This window comes from Lissotriton vulgaris, chromosome 6 (genome assembly GCF_964263255.1).
Source record: "Lissotriton vulgaris chromosome 6, aLisVul1.2, whole genome shotgun sequence".
NCBI lineage: Eukaryota > Metazoa > Chordata > Amphibia > Caudata > Salamandridae > Lissotriton > Lissotriton vulgaris.
This window is the reverse complement of record NC_141694.1, coordinates 674,151,310-674,166,982: the sequence shown is the minus strand read 5'-3', so window position 1 is coordinate 674,166,982 and position 15,673 is coordinate 674,151,310. Positions and strand designations below refer to the sequence as shown.

The following is a 15,673-nucleotide window of genomic DNA, read 5'->3' as shown; positions in this document are numbered from 1 at the left end:
GCAATATTATCGTGCAGTCCTTGTTCTCTAAACGCCCATCAAGCTGTATCTGTGGAAAAAGAGTCACAGGTTGGTGGTGTTTGTTGCGAATTCTTGCAAGGCGAATTCTGTCTTATAAGTGCAAAGCGCAGCGTAGACATAACATCATTTTTGACTAGCTGGATAAAACCTAAAAGGCTTCCCCATATGTATTTTGCAAAGCATCATATTTCCAGCATAATGAGAAGTGTTCGCCTTGCTCATTTAACTCACATCTATATGACATCTGAGTGCACTACTCTCCACGCGCTGCTTTGCAACTATACTCTATGCAGTTCTTTGCTTCACATTTCAAAGTAAGGATGAGCCGGGACATTGCAGGAATTTTGATGTGTTTTGTGATAGAATCAGACTATTTTGAAGATTGTTAGACTTGTGATGTTCAAAGCAGCGTGAGTCTAGCTGAAGCCTGCCGGGCGAGCTCAATATCTGTCAGAAAACTAAAAATCAGTCCCATTTCTTTGGTGATGCTCTGTATTTGATCAGAGCAGTCTCCAGCTGTGCTATACCATAAAACTGTATAATCAACCACAGCAAGGTCAGCGCTCATTCACACCTTCCACATTTTATTGTAATGAATCTTGCCAGACGTCTGTGGGAGAAACAAAATAAACCATGGCATACAAAGCAGAACGTTCGAGAAAATGTGTTCGGTCGGTTCTGAATATTTCCTCTCTACTTATGGGCCGATTAAGTCAGATATGTGTGGTAACCCCTGATACAGCATATGTAGGACTATGGGCTTTTTAAGAAATCACAATTTAGGAAGCGCAATCCCTTATGCATGAAGGAATCGCAACAAATTTGCGATTCCTACACATTCTTAATTGTGACTTGCAAATTGCGATCGCAATTAAGGAATTGCTTCCCATTAATTCATATGGTACTAAAGGCCTATAGGAATTAATGGGAGATTGCATGCGCAATTCGCGAGTACCAAATATGTACTCGCAAATTGCGCATGCAATTTGAAGGGTGCAAGGGGGCCAAAAGGCCACCCTGATGCACTCCCAAAAAAGGTAGGTATGTACTTGTGGTGCACACACATGCCCTTAGGGCACGTGTGTGCACCACAATGCACTTTCAAAAATGCATTTATTTTCATTTTTCATAGGAATTGCAAATTACCATCAACTTGAAGTTGATGGTAATTTGCGATTCTAAATTGCAAAAACGCAATTTGCGATTGCATAATGCATCGCATTTAGGGATCACAATTTGCGATTTCTTAACTGCATTAGCAATTAAGGGAATGGCAAAAAATTGCAATTTCCTGAATTGCGAATTGCAAAAAAGGTTCATGCATCTCAAAAGGCTATTTTGCAATCGCAAACGGACGAATTTTGCAATTTGCACTATTTGCGATCGTAAAATGGTTTGATGCATGTGCCCCTATGACTTTTATGTTAGAGCAATGTCCAACAGGCATTTAGGGCCTGTATGTTTTACTACTTCCAAAACTATCAGGTATGCCGGTTTATTTAGATAAAAAGAAACCAATGGGTAAGAAAATAACTTTCTAAATATCTTAATCTAATCCAGTTGTATTTAAATTTTTATATTGTGAACACTGCAACATTGCACTATGAAGAGCAATTAATAGGAAAAGGAAAAATGAAAGTTTCAGAAGCTACAGTAAACTATTGCTTGCTCCTCTTCTACCGAATGTCAGTTTGTAAGAAGATAATCCAAAAACACTTGGCTGCCTCTTTCAAGAAAAGGAAAACCAGAGGAGGAGCTTAGTCAGTGAGATTCTGGGTGTGTGAATCTCATATTTCCCAACTGAGAAAGCAGTGGCCTGCAGGCTAGGGGGTGAGATGTACCTAGTTCAGATGGGCTGATTCCATGAGGAACAAAGAGAGTGGAACAGTGGGTGGAAAGCAAAGTGTTGGAATAATACCCTGAGCGATTTCTACTGGTTAAACTAAGTTGCAAGAATTCACCCTATTCCTGTTTGGGTGTTTGATTGCCAGTGGTATGCCTGGAAAGTTGAGACTGGTGGAGCTTTACAAGCCTACTACAGACAAAGTTTGTGAACACCAGAAAGTAGCACATTTGCACCAGTTCAAGAGTGCTTGTATAGGTACAGATTTCCTATTTCTTGGTAAACAAATTACTATAAATATTTAAGATAGTGATCCAAAAATTGACAAGTTAAAACATCTTAGTGATATAAGAATGGCAAGAAAAACCAACACAGATATTGCAGACTCAAATCAGGGCCACCAAGCGCTCGACTTGGAATAGCATCTCTGACAAGGACTGGAACACTGCTCTGAATCCCCACTGACCCAAACATAGCAACAGCCTCCCCATAACCATCAAGAATGTAACAATTGGATCACCTCCTGTGCCGTCTCAGTGCCCCCCCTCAAACCAAGCACTACAACAAGATCCAAACCCCAGGGCAGTTGATACACAGAGGAACCCAGACTGATGAAACACCACTGCAAACAACTAGAGTGCAAATTGAGAATCCGCTAGGAGATTGTTAGCAAGGATGCTCAAATTCACTAGAAATTGTACCCCCAGTGACCCTGACTACCAAAGGAGCTGTTTTTGGGATTTCAGTAATGCCAGCACCAACAGAAGCCGCCTCTCTCAACTATTCAGAAACACAACCACCACCATTTACAGCAACTTCAGCCCACAACTGGACCCGACAGGTGTCACCAAACACCTCTAGATATTATCCAAAGAACCAATGCTAACCACATGACAAGTCATCATCCTAAAAGAAAACTACCACCACTTAAGGGCCCTATTGGATCGCTGCTCCAACCACACCAATTCCAGAGGACTCCAATCCATAAAAAACATGTTCACACCCATTCTGAATGCCTCTATCTCTTTTGCAACATTCCCTGATGCCCAGGGCAGTTGATACGCAGAGGAACCCAGACTGATGAAACACCACTGCAAACAACTAGAGTGCAAATTGAGAATGCGCTAGGAGAATGTTAGCAAGCATGCTCAAATTCACTAGAAACTGTACCCCCAGTGACCCTGACTACCAAAGGAGCTGTTTTTGGGATTTCAGTGATGCCAGCACCAACAGAAGCCGCCTCTCTCAACTATTCAGAAACACAACCACCACCATTTACAGCAACTTCAGCCCACAACTGGACCCGACAGGTGTCACCAAACACCTCTAGATATTATCCAAAGAACCAATGCTAACCACATGACAAGTCATCATCCTAAAAGAAAACTACCACCACTTAAGGGCCCTATTGGATCGCTGCTCCAACCACACCAATTCCAGAGGACTCCAATCCATAAACAACATGTTCACACCCATTCTGAATGCCTCTATCTCTTTTGCAACATTCCCTGATGCTTGGAAACATGCAGCTGCTCTCCCATTGTTGAAGAAACGCTCTGCAGACCCTTGAATGCTTGCCAACTACAGACCAATCACCCATTACCATTCCTCACCAACGTCTGAGAAAAATTCATTGATACAAATCTCACGGAACACCTCAATGACCACCAACTCCACAAACTCCTTGACGTCACTCAGTCTGGTTTCAGACCCAACCACAACGCAGTCACTGCCCTTATCATTGCCATGGGTGACATCTGCATGACTATGGATAGAGGAGACAAGCGCCCCTCATTCCCCTGGAATTTTATGCAGCATTTGGTGTGGGCTCAGACCCCATCCTCATCAGCAGCTTACACAAGACTGGCTTCCAAGGACCCACTCTCTGTTTGATCCGGGCATCTTCCTGCACAAAAGCAATCCTAACAGGAATTTAACCACAAGGAAAGAAGAACAAATGAGGCATTCATTGACATTTCAAATCCAATGTGGCACCCAGCAGGGTGTCCATTATATCCTCTTCTATTTGCTCTTATTATATAAGCCATACTTGCAATCATTACACATGAATGTGGGCATCCAGCCTTTGACTTTTGGAGGATGTGAGCTTAAACTGACTGCATATGTTGACAATGTTGCTATTTTGACTTTAAATCCCTTACCTTCACTGGGTCATATTATAAAGGAGGCTGCTAATAAGTTTGGAATGTTTTCAGAGTGCACACTGAATGTAGGCAAAACACAGTTGATGCTGAATTATAAACCAGATGTCCCAACTCAAGCATTAATAAAATTAATATACTACCTACATTTTTATATTTGTTCAGTACAATTCCATTACAGGACTGTAGTGATGACGCTCCAACCGAGGTGAGGTTATGTAGGTTTATTCGACAGCTACATGGTACAGGAACCCAGACTCATTTTTATAAGACTGGAAAGAGCTATTGGAAGTTTCATATGGGGATCTAGGCGTGCAAGTTCTGCCATTTGTTTATTAAAACTCACATATAAGCAACGGGGGGTCACATCTCCCCGATTTAAAGTTATATTTCTGGGCTGCATTTGCTGGACATCTGCTCAGTTTGTTAATGCCGGCAGAGCCTGATTCTATGACTTTTTGACTTGAATTTGCACTAGGGTCAGGGTCAGGTAGTCTGTGGGATCCCAACTACCACAAGCAGGTCCAATTTAAGCATATTATGGAGGTTATTCGCATATGGAAGAAAATATGTGTGAAATACTCTATAAGAATACTGGACAAATACATGCCGATATGCAATAATCCTATCTTTCCACAAGTATTCCATGACCCTGCGGCAAGGCAGTTGTTCTTCATTCAGTCGGCGAAGCTTATCATGCATGTGTGGAAGTTGGCCATGGAGGTGGTAGGGTTATCAGTGAGGGAGATGATGAGTTAGGTGTGATCTGCGTAATATATTATGTGGAGACCATGAGATCAGATAATGTTAGCCTGTGGGGTCATATGCTTTGAAGAGAGTAGGGCTGAGGGATGAGCCCTGGGAAACACCACAGATTATATCCTTGGAATCAGAAGGGAAAGGTGCTAGACAGACTCTCTGTGTCCTTCTCCTGAGGAAGAAGGTGATCCATCTGAGCATGTCCCCATGGCTTTCAATCAGCGTGTGGTGGGCTATGGCATTAAAGGCAGAGGATGAGAAAATTCAGGGCTGCTGTCTTTCCTCGGTCAAGGACAGTTTGGATGTCATTGATGGCCACGATCATGGCAATCTCAGTGTTGTGATTGCTGCAGAAACCTGATTGGGAGCATCGAGTAGCTGGGTCTGCTCCAGGTGGGTCATGAGTTTCTTGCTAATAGTCTTTTCTAGTACCTTGACTGGGAATGGGAGCAAAAGGATAGGCATTTTGGAGTAGGGGTATGACTTCAGCGTGTTTTGTAGGCACCTGAAAATGTTGCAGTGGTAACTGAGGTGTTCGACAGGGGGTGACTTCCTGGCCGATCCTTGGATTTCCAAGGCTGAAGATGTAATGCAGGCATGGGACAGTAAGAGTGCCTGAGTGGATGGATTTCATGACAAAGGTGGTGTCCAGGATGGACAGCTGGTTCCGGGTGGTCAGTCTGTGGTTTGTGTTGGTTGCGGTGAGGGTATATCGGTTAGGGAAGTCCATGGGTGTAGGTTGAGGGTTGAAGTTTATGTATGTGTATGCAATCTTGTCAGAAAAGAGGTCGGCAAGGTTGTTGCAGAGCTCTTGTGATGGTGTGATGTTGTTTTCACTGTCAGTCAGGTTGGACAACTCCTTAAAGATGTTGAAGTCACTGCAGTCAGTGGTGGAAGTTGAGCGAGGTCTTGAAGGGTGCCCTTTTGGGAGTGTCCTTGCCAGTGTGCCATCTCCTCACCAGCTTTTGCTGTCACATTTAGCTGTTCTGAGTTCTTGAGTTTACCAGTTGGCCTTTTTGGATGATCTGCTCTGATTGATGGAGGCAATACGGTTGTCACAGTTGGTGATCCAGGTGTTGAAGTTCTTAATTCCCTGCTCCAGGTTATGGGTGGCTGCTGGGTTGAAGGTGTTGAGGCATCCATCCAGTGGGTCTGTGAAATTTTTCTTCAGCTGCAGAGGGATTTGCTGGCCACCTTGGGGGTGGTGAATTGGGGGCTGGAGATGCTGAAGCGGAAAATAGAGTGGTAGTTCCAAGTGAGTTCTATCACATTGCTGTATTTGATGCAGTTGCTGGAGGTGAAAATAGGGTCCAGCATGTGTCCCACCTTGTGTGTGGGGTTCTGAAGAGTTTGATTCAGTGGAGTTTGCTCATCAAGTAGCTGACTGTGTTATTGTCCTTGGGGTTGTTGAGGAAGATGTAATCCTTGGAGTCCAGGCTGAGGGGTACAATGATGTCTGGGAAGATGTTGCAGGAGCTGGAGTGCAGGACCAGGTATCGATCTGTGTAGGTGCCTCTGATGGTTGTATTTTCATATGTGTGCAGCTTGACATTGGGGTGTTCCATGGGGGTGATGGTATTGTCGTTGGTGGTAAGCATGGGCGGAAAATCCGTTCCACTCGCGGATTTTGCAGATTTTCGGTAAATTCGCGATCCGCGAACGCTCGCGAATTTACCGAAAATCCGAAAATTCGCACGCAGCAGATTTTTTATTCTTGGTGATACAATTTTGCGGCGTGCGGCGTAAGTTCGCAATTGCGAACATGTAGGTGCGGCGGGCAGCAACAATCTCGCACTCGCGAAATTACAACATTTGCAATTCTGCACAAGAAATCCACTGGCAAGCAGCATAGACCTTCTGAAAATGATGATTTTTATCAGAATAACTCCTCAGGTTGACATTTGCCTGCCCTTTTTTGGATTTGAGGCCTTTTGACTTTCTTTGGATCACTTTTGGATTAGAAATCAACTTTCACAAGTAAGTTTGTTTGGGGCATTACATTTGCTGTTCTGCAGAAAAACGAGTTTTGCTAAACTGAAAGCACTCAGCAGGTGCAAAAGTTCAAAATCATCATTAGTAGCCATTCCCTGTAGTGCTTCCTGACTGGGGCCCCTCCAGAGTTCAGTTGCTAGTTGCAACAATTGTATGACCCTGCTCTGACCCTCACAGCCGGATCATAGAATAGCTACAAGTAGGCCAAAGGTCCTGGAAAAAAAAATTGCACTGCAACAGAAAGCAAATTACAGATAAGGAAGCAGGTGCCAGACTGGAATTTTACAACAGTGACACATTAATAAATCAACCCCAAATTAATTCATGTCAGTTGAAGCAGGGCAGGTGTGCTTGCTTTTTCCCCCCATAATCTACAGTGATGATGATGAACCAGAGGGTGGCATTGATGTACCAGAGGGTGGCATGGGTGAAACAGAGGGTGGCAGTGTTGAAACAGAGGGTGCTGTGAACCTGTGATGATGAACCAGACATAGAAACAACAAAGTCGCGACCGTTGTGTGCCGACAAGTAAGTTCGCAATTGCGAACTGGTACAAAATCCTCGTGAACTGGCAGAAACCCTTGCGAACACTATAAAAACAAAAAAACCCGCAAATTCGCGAGAATTTGTGGATTTTGCGGATTGCGAGTTCGCAAATACGCAAATTCGCGAACGCCAGATTCGCAAAATTCGCCCATGCTTAGTTGGTGGTTGTGCACTGTATGGTCTGTTACAGATTATAGCTGTTCCTCCTCCCAGCTTGTTGGTGTGGTATTGGTGAATGATTGTATATCCTGTTGGCAATGGCTGTAGTGAGGCCAGGGGTGGAGAAAGGATTGAGCCAGATCTCAGTGAGGAAGATGATGTCGGGTGCGAGGGTGTCAATTAGGTCCTATAACTCGATGGAGTGCTTGCAAATAGAGCGCTAGTTGAGAACCAGGCAAAGGAGTCTTTGGGATTCTTCTGGTGTGGCTTGGCAAGAGGTCGGCGTGGTGCTCTGCGTTGTGATGTGGTCACACTGGTGCAGGAGAAGTGCAGCTGGCACATGCAAACAATCTTACCATAGAGTGCGGTGTGGGGAGGCAGCAGTGTTCATTAGGTTTCTGGTTTTCAGGACAAGGAGAAGAGTGGCGTCCTACCTGCGAGTGGGCTGGGAGTTAGGTGTCCAGGCAGTGTCTGTTGTCAAGGCATGGAGAGGCACAGATGGGCTTGCCTTAAGCATGCCTTTGGGATGCCGGACATGTGTCCACAGCGCGGCATACAAGTTAAGAGTGCCACAAATGTGTTTTAAGCAAGCAGTGGTCCTGCTGATTTTCTCACTATCATGAGAACAAAACTGGGTCTTGACTCTTAACCAGCAAGGCTAAGCCAAATCAACTGAACCAACGACACAACTGCCAGTACTGGGCTAACTTAATTTCTATTAACCAAAGATCTGTTATGAACAAAACATATCAGTCTGTTGTAACTTGCGTTATTAGTTTATTTTAGTCATTTTTTTCACTAGTCAAAATATTTTTCATTTTTAAAGGACATTTCTAGTGCATATACAAAATATATACAAATATGTACAGATTAATACAGATTTTACAATGACAAACAATTTCTATGTAACTATACAACACATCCACACCAATCCTTTCTCACTACATACATTCAACTCACATTCAAGGAAACAAACAACATATACCTCTGAGGTATAGGTCAATGTCAACAAAAGAACTTCATTAAACCAAATAATTTGATGTAGCCTACAATTTTTTCTTTGATTTATAGGTTCAAAAACACAAAATTAGTCAGAATAGATCTTATTATGTCCTAACCAAGTCCTTCTAATTTTTATTGTTGACAATGGACCCAAAAGGTCGACGCGTTTCAAACCCCCTATTGCGGGGTTCTCCTCAGGACCAACAAGACTTCTACAAGACAAAAACACAAATATACCAGATTAAAATCCCTAGTCTATCTGAAAACGTATTTTCGCTTAACACAACCGCCTACCTTATCAATCCTGTGTAGGGTGTCTCAAGGGACGGGTGTGGATTTGTTCAAATGGTCTAAACATTGAAGACAGAAAAGGACATACTTATGACACACTGTTCCTGCAAATATAGCATGCCCTGTATATGCTATACATGAGGGCTTGGACTCACCTTACAACCGTGGTGCATTTACTTGGGGTGCCTAAACAAAGAGGAGTAGAAAAATATTTGGTTGGTGTCTAGACATTACAAAGCACACTTTGCTCATTGAAAAAGCCTGACTGCACCATGCTTACCCGATCTTCGCGTTGTAATCGCTGAGCCGGGCTTTGGTGTTTAGGAGGGCGTGTCCTTCCTTTAGCAAACAGATTTCCGAAACTCCTAGTCGAGTACACTGTGTCCTAGGAGAGTCAAAGCGGAGACTAATGTTACATCCATTCCGCGAGCGTGTTAATTGAGAGAAACAGTTTGTGTTAAAAGCGCATTCTTACATTTTCTTACAGCGTCTTCTGGCACGGTCCATGCAGCGAGTTGACGATCCTCCCAACACGCCCTTCTTTCTGAGTCTTCTCGTGGTCATGTGACCGCACTGGCTCTTAAGGGGAACACGCCGTTGAATCGTTTCCCAACTTTATTAGTGGTCCCGCTTAGCGGGCACAGTGTGAAATCAACCGACGGGTGGAAAAGGCAGATAGCTAGCTCTCATAAATGGGAAAACGTCCCTGCTTGGTGAATAAAGCCTTGTGATTCTTAAGTCATCGGTAGATGGAGTTCCATTTTTATCCCTTGGGAGGACAAATGGTCCTTTCTCGGGGGAATGTTACCGGCGCAAAGCATTGTGGTATTGTTAGTTTCAAATGCATAATTTTGGCTGCATGTAATAGTGTTGAGGTTGCGAGTCCTAAGGCAATAGATGTTGGTCCTAGCTTTTGGCCACAGGTTACATACATTCTCCAGGTACGTTTGTATCAGTTTTTTATGGGATGTTAATACTAAAAACTTTACAGTGAATGGCCCCTAATGTTGGATGTCAGGTCATTGGTGCTGGATCTAACTTTATTTCATTTTGTCATGGAGTGCCTTTGTAGATTTCTGAAATTTCATTTAGACCTGTCGTGGCAGTGTTGTATTTCATTATTAGAAAAGCTTCCCGCTGTGCCAATTTGGGCTCAATATCCCGTCCTCGTGGATCGTGTTCAATTTTCAAAATGATTGTCCAGCATAGGTCATTCTCTTTGTGTTTGTGCGAACTCCAGTGTTGTACCAATGGTGCATTAGGTACCTATCTTCGTATTCTTGACTTGTGCTGAGTAATTTTCTGCCTTGCTTCCTGCGTGGTTTTTCCAATATATAGTTTTGGAAATGGGCACCAAATCCCATAAATTATATTCCTTGTTAGGCAATTAGTTAAAGTCAAGTGTTTCCAGTGTATTCTGTCAAAGGTGAAAACTGTCCCTTCCTCTGTTGATTCACAACAAGTGCAATTTCCACATTTGTGGTGTCCCACCACTGGAGGTAGTCCCATCATTCCTCTTAATGTCGGCTTTGGTTCCCGGGGTAAAGCTGCCCGCACGATGTGGTTCACCATACTTTTCTCCTTTTTGTATGAAAAAAGGGGTAAGTCCAGTAAGTCGCAGTGCAGATTTTTAACCAGATGCCAATTTTGCATTATCATCCTGCGCAGTTGGTGTGTGTTGGGGCCCAAAGTGGTGACACACGATCCTTTTTTGTTCCTGTCGTATTTTCTTTTGTAACAATGTTTCCCTAGGGACCCACCATGCCCTTCTTAGAGAGTGTTTTAGAAGTTTTTTGGAATAGCCTCTTTCGAGTAACCGTTCCATTAGGCCATTTGCATGTATGAAATATTCCTCCTTGCTGGAGCAATTTCTCCGTACTCTTAAGAACTGTCCAAAAGGCAAGTTTTGTTTAAGGCTCCTAGGGTGGTGGCTAGTATAATGTAATGCTTTGTTCCTATCCGTTGGCTTCCGAAACAAAGTTGTACCCAGTGTGCCTTCTGTTGCGTATACTTGAACATCCAAAAAGGTGATGCTCTTATTAGATGCAGTATGTCCTCTGTCCTCATATTGAGTCATGTGACAAATTCTTTTAATCTGTCCTGTGATCCCGACCAGATAAAAAATACGTCGTCAATGTATCGCATATATTTTGTAATATGTTCAGCAAATAGGTTATTGTTATATATGAATCTGTTTTCATATAAACCCATAAAGAGGACTGCTAGCTCCGGTGCGAAGGGGCAGCCCATTGCTACCCCCTTAATTTGGTAGAAAAATTCAGTATCAAATTGAAAATAATTTTTCTGCAAAGCAAATTTGGCAAGGAAGATGATGTCGGGTGCAAGGGTGTCAATTAGGTCCTATAACTCGATGGAGTGTTTGCAAATAGAGCGCTTGTTGAGAACCAGGCAATGGAGTCTGTAGGATGCTTCTGGTGTGGCGTGGCAAGAGGTCGGCATGGTGCTCTGCGTTGTGATGTGGTCACACTTGTGCCGGAGAAGGTGCAGCTGGCACATGCAAACGATCTTACCATAGAGTGCGGTGTGGGGTGGCAGCAGTGTTCATTAGGGTTTCTGGTTTTCAGGACAAGGAGGAGAGTGACGTCCTACGTGCGAGTGGGCCGGGAGTTAGGTGTTTAGGCAGTGTCTGCTGTCCAGGCATGGAGAGGCACAGATGGGCTTGCCTTAAGCATGCCTTTGGGATACCGAACGTGTGTCCACAGTGCGGTATACAAGTTAAGAGTGCCACAAATGTGTTTTAAGCAAGCAGTGGTCCTGCTGATTTTCTCACTATGGCAGGGGTAGCATCCTCTACCCAAACTACAGGCAGGCGATCTTTGGTTCTGAATCCACTTCTTTATAGAGTAAAGAGAAATCTGTCAAAACGGATCTGTTTTCAATTATCTCTTATGCAGAAATTAGCCTTTTCTAAACAATTAGCCAAGCTCCCTTCAGTCAGTCCTTTGAAACAGAAAATGCGCCAATGTAACCGTGTTGTTGTTGCATTTGTAGACCTCAGAGTAAATTAAATTAACTGGCTTCTTTTGCTATACACAATTCAGAGCATATTACATCTTGTTGACATATGGGTAAAGTAACAGTTTTCAGAAAAATGTATGCTTGATCCACAAGTCTTCATAATGTTCAACTTGGATAATTCTCCAAGGATGTCCTTGTTAATATCATGTTTTCCTAGATTATAATGTACAACAAAATACTTTCTTTTTATGAATGCATGTGTATGCTATAAGAGTTGTTTCTTTGGTTGCATAATTATACTGTGCCAAGTCTGAAGCCAAGATATCTTTTTGGTTAAGGATGATTTAGCTGCTCCATAGATTGCAGGCCTAACTTGCAAATCTCCATAAAAAAATGCCTCTTTTTGCATGGTTACCCCCTACCTTCTTGCCAGGTACCTGATGCCTACTTGACTGAGTGTATGCTAGGACCCTTGCTAACCAGGCCCCAGTACCTGTGTTTTTTCCCAAAACTGTACCCTTGATTCCCATGATTGGCACACCTCTGGGCCACATGTTAGTCCCTTGTAAAAGGTACCTCTGGTACAAAGGGACTTGTGACCAGAGAGGGCCTCTAAGCAATGCAGCATGTATTAGGTCACCCTCAGAGACCCCTCACCTTAATACCCACAAACTGAATTGCAGGCTGCATGTTTTGGGCATGAGTAAGTCACCCCTGTAGCAGGCCTTACAGTCAAGGCAGGGTGCACTACATCATGGGTGAGTGGCATAGCTGCATGAGCAATATGCCCCTACAGTGTTTGTGCCACTCACAGACATTGTAAGTACAGTGAAGACATGTTTAGTACATTGGCTGGGAGGTTGTCATTACGAACTGTACACCTCCATGATGGCTTTACTGAAAACTGGGAAGTTTAGTGCCAAACGTCTCAGCATAATAAACCCACACTGAGGCTAGTGTAGGATTTATTATAAAATGCACCCAGAGGGAATCTTAGAGATGCCCCCTAAAAAAGACCAACCTTTAGTGTATTGTCTGACTGGTCCCCGCCAGCCAGCCACCTTCAGACAGTTTTCTGATCTCATGGGGGAACAGCCTTTTTGCTCTCAGAGGTTTGAAACAAGGCCTGCTCTGGGTGGAAGTGCTTTGCCGGTGCACCATCTCCTCTCCAGCTCTGGGTGGAAGTGCTTTGCAACTCTCCCTGGCAGGAACAGCAACATTTGGCTGTGAGGCTCAAAGGCTCCCACCTTGTGATATGCTGACCTAGGGAAGATGCTTGCCCTCCTGTCCAGGCCCCACTTTTCACAGCTGGACAGATGGGAAAATTAGTAAGCAGAGCAGGAGTGTCCACCTTAGCCTGGCACAGCCCCAGGATCACCAGGAGCTGAAGTGAACCACTCTCTTAGAAATGTCCCCTCTTGAATTGGAGAATTAGGCCAAATAGGAATTGAGATGTGCCCCGTCTCCCCAAAGGGAAGAGGCTCCCAAAGGGTGTAGTCACCTTAGGGGACAGTAGCCATTGGCTACTGCCCCTTACCTCAGTAACTTTCTTAAATCTAGTATTTAATGGCTCCCCTGAACTTTGTTATCAGATTGGATGGACCAAAGAAGAAGGATACTGTTTCCAGACCAGGAACAGAACCACTGCAGACAGAACCCAGGAAGAATCCTGCCACCCATTGCCAATTCAACAACTGGACCTGCTGTTCTTCCTAAAGTCCTGTCAGGCCTCTAAGAATCCCCTGAGACCTTCCAGTCTTCACCAATCTCCAGTAACCTTCCTTTGGGCTAGAGGCTCTAGTCACCTGCGTCCACCAGTACAAGAACTGCAGTGACTGAAGACCGACAATTGTGTTGATGTGACACACCACTGTAAGGAGAACCCCCAATACCGCAACAGTAGATGACTGACACTTGTGCTGACGTGACTCCACCCTGCGAGAAGAAAGCACCACAGCTGGATGGCGGCCTCTCCGAGACAACCCAAATTGGCGAAACTCCTCCAACCCCTGAGCATCTCCATCCCCACGAACACAATGCTGGCCTGGTGGTGCCTCCCTTTGACCTACAGTGACTCACTGATGATGACCGCGACTGTACCGGGGTTGGTGGCCTACTAACCCCCATTCATTCCCATTCCTGTCCATCTACTGCAAGAGCCAACATCCTTGCAGGTACCAACTGCTGCGGTGTGGATACCGAACTCCGCACCTCTATGAGTGTCCCCAGTCTTCATTGACTAGCTTTAGGCTTGGCAAATCCTGCACTTGACTGGCCCCTTGCCGCTGGTGGTGCAGTGCCTACCTTAAAATGACCCTTTACCAGGCCGGCCTTATATTCAAAATGACTGAAAAGGTAAGTTGTGGACCTATCTGCTGGTGCATAACCCTGTTTCCCTTCTTAGGAGTGCACTGCATTGAATCTATTGCATATAACTGTCTATCTTTTTCAAGTACTAAAGTGACTGTTTCGGATTGACAACACCGAAGTATTTCCAAGACCATAATTCAACTTGCCTTTTGGAATTTATTACCTACCAGAAAGGTTTACTTACCTGTAACTAAGTTCAAATTGGTTCCTAAAATAAAAGTAACTAAAGTAATATTTTTGCAAGACATTGGTCTGGAAATAGTCCTTGAGTGTGTGTTCCTGTCTTGTATGAGTGTGTACAACGTATGCATTCACACTACCCTCTGATAAGCCTAACTGCTCAGCCCAACTACTACTAAATTGACAGTAAAGTATTATCTACTTTAACCTCCGCCATACATTTGGGGACTTACTGGACTCTGTGCATACCGTACCTCTCTTTGGTATAGTATATACAGAGCCGGATTCCTACAACACCTGATCAGGAATTTAGAAGGACACAGCCTCACTTTGATCCCATGCCCCATGGCCTTGGTGGGAAGGTTGCAGTGGAACTTGGCATGGTCCATGCTACTATTACCATGGGCATGGGTTTCCTTCCCTCAGATCCCACAAGGTTTGTTCGGTTTGCCACAAGGAGTTACGATGTTGGTCCTGACTTTGTACACATATGCACATCACATGCCCAATTAGAAGTCTGTCTCAGCAAGTCAATAGACTCCTTCAAGTTTCAGAAGAGCGGTGTGCTCCCTCTAGTTTCAAAGGCTATGTTTGTAGCCAGCAAAAATGTCCTTGCTCCACAATCTTCTATACATTCTGTTATATTATAGTCCAGTTGTTGACAGCCCCCAACTGGTCTTCACAATGGAGGGAAAAAGCAAAGTCACCAGTGACATTTTGTCTGCATATGAGGCCCATGCAATTTTAAAACATTGTCACTAGTGGATGGCATGGAACAGTGTTTCATCACATAGAAACGTCCTTTTACATATTACCTAGGTGTCCGCTAGCCATGCCTTGTAAGCAAGTGTGCATGGCCAAGTACCTAATGTGTATAATTGGTGAATTACAGATATTACATAAAGAGTGTACCCACAGTGAAAAGTTGTAAAACAATGTTTGCAACTGTGTGGGTCAACTTACATTTTCCATGAAATGTAATGAATTGTAAATATTATTTTCATTTTAAAATTCTGCCTGGAAAAATGTTAGACTCTTTAATAAGCTGCAAGAAAATGGTATTCCACTTTGATTCGAAAATCTAATTCCATACCAGATGTTTTAAATGAGAACAACCTTTTGAACTTTGATTTTTTGCTTCTTGTGAGTACTGGAACTAAAATAGTTCTATTAGCAGCCTGCCATTAGTAGCTGCAATTAGCATCCCTAAAAGGTGTGAAGTGCTGGCCAGAAAAGGAACAAAGAAGGCACTTCTTAAGACAGAAAGGCTTTTTGGTGTGAAGGCTGATCACTTAGGGCCTCATTTTCATGTCGGGCAGAAAGCCATCCGACAATTCGTCTGAGGCTTTCCCTCCAACATCAAACATCA

At 43.9% G+C, this 15,673-nt stretch overlaps 1 pseudogene; it reads right to left on the bottom strand.

The window, feature by feature from the left end:
• Window positions 1-14,507: 14,507 nt before the first annotated feature.
• On the bottom strand, window positions 14,508-14,939 carry LOC147707838 (large ribosomal subunit protein eL33 pseudogene; annotated as a pseudogene).
• Window positions 14,940-15,673: the final 734 nt, after the last annotated feature.